Source organism: Neopsephotus bourkii, unplaced genomic scaffold (assembly GCF_033783945.1).
Source record: "Neopsephotus bourkii isolate Nb327-2 ecotype Australia unplaced genomic scaffold, CSIRO-AGI_Nbou_v1 NB_1036, whole genome shotgun sequence".
Lineage (NCBI taxonomy): Eukaryota > Metazoa > Chordata > Aves > Psittaciformes > Psittacidae > Neopsephotus > Neopsephotus bourkii.
Window position 1 is genome coordinate 426,393 of NW_026901525.1, and position 6,000 is coordinate 432,392.

The following is a 6,000-nucleotide window of genomic DNA, read 5'->3' on the forward strand; positions in this document are numbered from 1 at the left end:
CCCAAACCGGGGCTATGAGTCAGCAGCAGCCCTGGGCTCTTCCTCAAGGGACACAGGAAACGGTCCAGCCACCTGCGGTTGTCTCCTCCACAGGATTTTATTGACCAAGCTCCTTCAAAGATGCCCATGTGTCCCACGTCAAGAGCTGCCAGAGTGATGAGATGGCACATGGGAGGGGAAGCAAGGGCAATCTCTGCACTGCACTGGAAATCTGTGCTCTTTGAGGGGTGGACAATCAAAGCCTCAAGACCCATGGGATTCCAGTGCAGGGAACGCGCAAGTAGCCCTGGAGCAGCAGGGCTGTGGGATCCTCCTCTCTCAGCTGCAGGGAGCAAACCAGCCAGGCCCATTAGGGTCAGGGTCATCAGAGCATCCTGAGTCACAACAACCCATATCCAGAGCAGCCCCAGGCTGGGACCCGCAGCTGGGCTCCTCCTGGGGACCATCCCAGCAGCTATTTCTGGGGCTCCCTCTGCTCCCAGGGGACACCAGCAGCATCCCATGTGCTTTGGCCACGAGGGCTTTCACACGCAGCCCTCTGAGAGCCTGAGCTCTCCACGCTGCATGCAACGTGCCTCAATAAATCATTCAAGTCTTTGGTAACAGCAGCTGGTTGTGGTGCTCGCCTCCAAACACCCCGGAGCACCCGTGCTCCCAGGCGCTGGGATTGCTCTTGCTTCTCACAGCAAGGCTCAGTTGCAACAGAACACAGCCAGCAACAGGGATTATCTATACAGTTAAATATATGTTCTTCCATGCAGTTCCCTATGGCACCGGTGTCCACCCAGCACATACTCATCTAACAGAAAAAACCTGCTGTCTGCAGTCGGAGTTTAGAGTCAAAACTTACTGCTTGTGTTTTCAATCTGCCTGGGACTCACACTGAGCTCTTGGCCAAACGGCTCCCTCCTCTCCATTTCCCACATGGAATTAAAAGGAAGATGCAGAAAAGTTAAATGGGAACAAAAAAGTCCACGCTGCTCCCCCCACCACCACCTCCACTCAGTTAACCACCGAGCTCAGAGTTGAGCAACTCCATGGCTTACATCACTGCTGCGTTTCCATTCCTGGCATGGAAGCCTGAGCATTTGAAAGAACTAAATGAAGAGATTTGGCCTGTGAATTCTCTGACATCCCTTTTGCAGGAAGGTTGGTGATAGGGTTAAATATGGGTAAGCAACACCCAGCCCTCTCAGATGGTTTTGAAGATCCTCTTCAGATAACAACACGCACCTTTAAACAGTCCAACAGCATGCTGGGATGTACTGTCCCCCAGTGCATTCAACCAACCTGCCTTATACACCCTTCCTGAACTGAGCCAGCTGCAGATACTAAGCTTTACATGGAGAACGGAGGTATTTTTTAGCCCTGAACAAGTCTATAGAGTGGTTTGTGCTCCTACCAGCACAAGGCAGGAAGACTCATTCCCAGCTGGTCCAATTAAAAATGATGGGTTTAGGTCAATACTCTGTTCCTGCTCTCCTGGTACCCATCCCTTCCTTACCAGCTCCACGTGATGAACAGAGATAGCTGAGATCTCTGGTAATTGCTGCACCAGCTCAGGGCCGGGTGGAAATCCAGAATTAAAAGTGCACCTGATGAGGAGGCTTTTGAAGCATGGGCTCATCCAGGGGACCAGAATACTTCCTGGCCCATCAACAGCTATCTCAATTCCCAGCAAACATACTCATGTACATAGCTCGATTGAACAGGACAGCCACAACCTTGACCAGAAATGAACCAAGATGCTGCAGAGCCATTTGAAAGCCACGACCACGCACACCATGTATACTCATAAGAGTTCTACAACTGTTTCAAGCAAAGTTACAAACAGCATCCTTTGCAAGCACGATACCACTGGATGACCCAGGCTCTGTACCCTTGGAGAGCAACAGTTGCATTTCCCTTCCTCAGGAGCTGATGAATGGATTAACAACAGAGTGATGCAGAGACAAAATCTGCTGTGCCCTGCTCAGCGTGCCAGGAGGAAGGTTTGAGCTGGGCAATGCATGAAAGGTTTCCCTAACCCTATGTTTCTCCATACAGGAGACATTTGATAGGGATAATGCCACCTTCCCATCCTCCCCTCCTCAGGTATCGCCTGCTTGGGCTTTCTCATCCAAAATGTTTCCCACCAGCCTGAGCAGAGCAAGTGCTCGGGAGCTGGGATGAGCAGCGAGCTCCCACATGGCACTGCTCTGCAGAAGCCCTGCCGAGCGAGCGAGCTGGCTCAGAAGAGGCAAAAAACGAAGACAGAGAGGATTTACAGCCTCCAGGAGATAAAAACCCCATAGCATTGGGCACACTCCTCCTTTGGCACAGTGTGAAGACCAGAGAGTCCCATCCCGCAGGACCACACAGCCGTGGTGCAAGCCGAGCATCGGTGCCTGGGCACAAGAGAGTAGGAAACATCCGTTTGCATCCCAAAGCACCCATCAGCATCCAGATTTGCCTTTTCTAACAGAGAAAGGCAGGAAACAACCCACTGCACCCAGCCAAAACCAGGCTTAGAGAAGTATTCCCTTGCTGCTGGCTCCAAAGCAAGATTTAATCCCTTTCTCCTGCATATACCCCATACCAAACTCCTAGTTAGAGATTAGTTGCTTCTGGAAAGGAGGGGAATGGCCCAGACTGCATATTCAGCTTTGATTACTTTCTATCTGTCAGGTAAGGTATTAATGAGTTCTCTTTCTAGGAAGCCTCAAGGGGTTGTTTATATAAAATCAGTGTTTTATTTCATGTGCTGCCCACCCTCAGATTGCACAATGCATTGAGGGAAACTTTTCTGCTGGTCCCTTCCTTCACAGTCAGGCAGAGAAAAAACCCTTTACAAATCATCTTGCACCCAGAGAGAATAAAGACACTGCTCAAACATACTTAAACCCCCTGAAACAGAAAGGCAAGCTTCCAGAAAAAGGGCTGATTTCTGCCCTTAGAGGTTTATATTGAAGCAGAAGGAGCCGGATCCCAGCAAAGGCTGGATTTGGCCCTTGGAGAGGCCACTGCAGTCCCTGCTGCAAGCCCAGTTGTGGGAATACGGCAGAAAACCTGGAGCCCAAGCGGGAGCCGTGGCCAGGTACCGCATGGGGCTGCCTCCAGCACGGAGGAAAACTCGAGCTCCTCGGGAAAGGACAAACCTCGGAGGATGCCACCCAGCACTGCCCGCATCCAAGCACACACACACATACAAGTAGGCAGGGTGCGAAAGAAAAGCCATCTCCCAGGCTTTGTGCAGGAAAAAGGGGTTCAGCCCTAGGCAGGGATCTGGCTGCTAAACCAAGGGTCGGGATGTTATTTTAAGCTATGTTTATACACGCTGTAGCACCAGGTAACAGCTGCTTCTGCTCCACAGGGTGTCTAAAGCAGGACGGGATGCAGAGCAGGGCCTCAGCACAGGCACCCAGCATCACCCCGGGAGGACCAGGCTCCCCATGGAGCAACACGTCCCTTTTCCCACCGAGCAGGATGCCCGGTGGAGGTGCGTGCCCCTCCGCACGCCCGTGTCCATCATCCACACCGATATCACACGCGGCATCCGCCTCCCACCAGCAAGGGATGGGGATGGGGGGGTGGGCAATAAAATCATAACAATCATCTATGCACGTTGGGAGAGAATGAAGTTGCTGTCAAGCGGCGCTAAATTCATGTGACAGCCAGGGCTAATTAAACAGGAGCAAGGAGCAAAGTCGCTGCGAGCTTGGCGGGGACAGGGTTACAGCCTGGCCCCGGGCTGATTGACACCGCTGAGGTTACCTCGGGCTCGGGGAGCTCGCTCATCCATCGCCATGCTCGGCAGGCAGCGAGGCCACCCAGGGGATACGCGCACATATAGAGATAGATATAGAGCTATATATGCACACTCTGCGCGCAGGAGGAGAGCGTCTCGGTGGCAACCTGACACCTTTCGGGGAGGCAAAATGGAATCTCGCCGTCCGGTTGTGCACCCGCAGCAAGGGAGGGAGGGAATCGGATAAACCGTTGGCAAATGCACACGCAGAGAACAGAGAGAAGCCCACAAAAGCCCCGGTGCCTACCTTTGCTGGGTGGCAGCAGGCAGATCCCGGAGCGGTTTGGGTCGGTGGCTGTTCCCTTCTTTAGGAAATGTTCGGCTCAGCCGGTGCTATTCGCATTCTTTCATTAGCACCTGTTTCAAGTGAGGAAGGAGAAAGCTCATTACGAGATCAGCTTCCTTTCGAAATAAATTATTCAAAAATAAAGCGGAGACGCTGCCAAATAATAATAACGCTAATAACAATAATAACAATTAAAAAAAAGAAACCCCAAAACACATGTATCTGAAAGCCCAAAGTAGGCAGTTTAATAATGGGAGGTCTTGCAGGTTGTGAGCATGCTCCAGCCGGAACAAATCCTTCCTCTGTTATTCCTCTGAATAAAAATAAACCACGATCAAGAAACCCAAACGGAAGCTTCCTCCTCGAATCCCTGCTGCTGGAAAATATGGAATAAATTCAGCCCGAAGACGCAGACTCTAATCAGCAGCTGGTTTCGGGCTCCGAAGGCAGCCAAAGCCTCTCTTGTCTTTTCCCACTATGAGTCTAGGCCTTTTTGAAAAGGGTTTTAACCTTTTAAAGCTACAGTGCACCAATTATCACTTCTGGAGGACTGTCACTCACGGCGCAAATAGATTACTAAAGCAGCGGCGGCGGCACGGAGGGAGCAGGGGGAGGTGCGCTTTGCACGGGGAGCCTGTCCTCGGCAAGACTGTTGTATGATTATTTGGTTTAATAGGATTCCCCCCCCCCCCCTTCCTTTCCCCTCTCTTTGGGAGGATAATACATGGAAAACTTGCCACCCAGCTCTTGGATAAATGCACAGTCATTATAGAAACGAGCAGCTGCTGGACGCGAGTCCGGGTGTCGGAGGGGACGCTCCTCATTCAGGGTTAACTCGCAACTGAATTTTCGGGATTAACAGTTTCCGGCCCAGGCGGTGGTGTGAGAGGGTTAAGGACATGCAGAGAGGAGCTCTGTCAAGTGCTTCCCATCAAACTAAGGATCAGGCTGCAAAGTTTGAGCCGAGCAGCCCTGGCACTGCACTAAAGCGTTCTTCCAGGAGGAGGATTGCGGGGTGGTTTTATTTTAGCAAAGAGAACTAAAGCCCCCCCCCCCCCCCCCGGAAAAAAACCTCGGCCCTCCTACAACCAGCACCGCAAAGCACCGGTGGCCCCATGCATGGCTCAGCTCCCATAGGACAACGCGGAGCCAACTCTCCCATGGGGGACCAGGGGTGATGGGTTCCTAAGCCTGGCACCCAAAGGCAGCGTCCCCCAGCACCTCTCCTGGTGCCAGCGGCACCCGGCCCACCTTGGTGGCAATGGCATCCTCCTGGTCGGGGAGCAGAGAGCAAGGGGCCATCCCCGGGGGTGCTGCGGCTCCACGTACGACACTCCTCTGTGGCCAGTTCTTTCTGCAGCCCCCGGCATGCAAACCATCAGGAGCAAGCGGTCCTCCCGCCCTCTCCCCCCTCCTCCTCCTCCTCTTCAGCAGAAAATCATCGTATTTCATGTGTCGCTGCTCCAGCCTCGCCAATTGGCTGGGCACTCGCAGGCGGAAATGTCAGGAGCAACCCAGCATCGGTGCCTGCCCGCGGCCACCCCGTCCCCCCGGGTCCCCAGAGCACAGCCCGGGGCAGGGAGGCCCAGGGCTGGCCATCACAACTGGAGGGAAAAGGGTTTTCGGTGGATGGGTTGGGGTTTTTACGCCGCTTTGGCTCGGCTCCGCAGGGATGCAGGCTGCCAGCAACTTGACCTTGACCCGCACGGCTGCGTTGTGCTGCCAGCAAGAAGCATTTTCCGGATGACGGAGACCGAGCACATCTGCTCTGCTCCATGAAAGCACCTCCCTCTGCACCCGGACACACCGAGGGGCCACGCTAACACCCACCGCAGCACTGGCTCCATGGGAGCATCACAGGTACCGTAGCTGCCCGCAGGGATGATGCATGGTAAATAGCCGCTTTCCTTCCCCCCCACCCCCTATT

The 6,000-nt window shown here is 53.5% G+C and overlaps 1 protein-coding gene across 8 annotated transcripts in view; it reads right to left on the reverse strand.

Moving 5' to 3' along the window:
• The window catches only part of HIVEP3 (HIVEP zinc finger 3), a 244,961-nt gene extending 239,482 nt beyond the window's left edge, over window positions 1–5,479 (reverse strand). For 7 of the 8 annotated variants that reach the window (XM_061360608.1, XM_061360603.1, XM_061360607.1 and 4 more), the window contains exon 1: window positions 4,035–4,625. The gene's annotated coding sequence lies outside the window, so the exon portion shown is untranslated. Of the gene's footprint in view, window positions 1–4,034; window positions 4,626–5,324 lie in introns of those variants that run through there. The other variant, XM_061360605.1, reaches the window with a different exon arrangement.
• Between the last annotated feature and the right edge of the window lie 521 nt (window positions 5,480–6,000).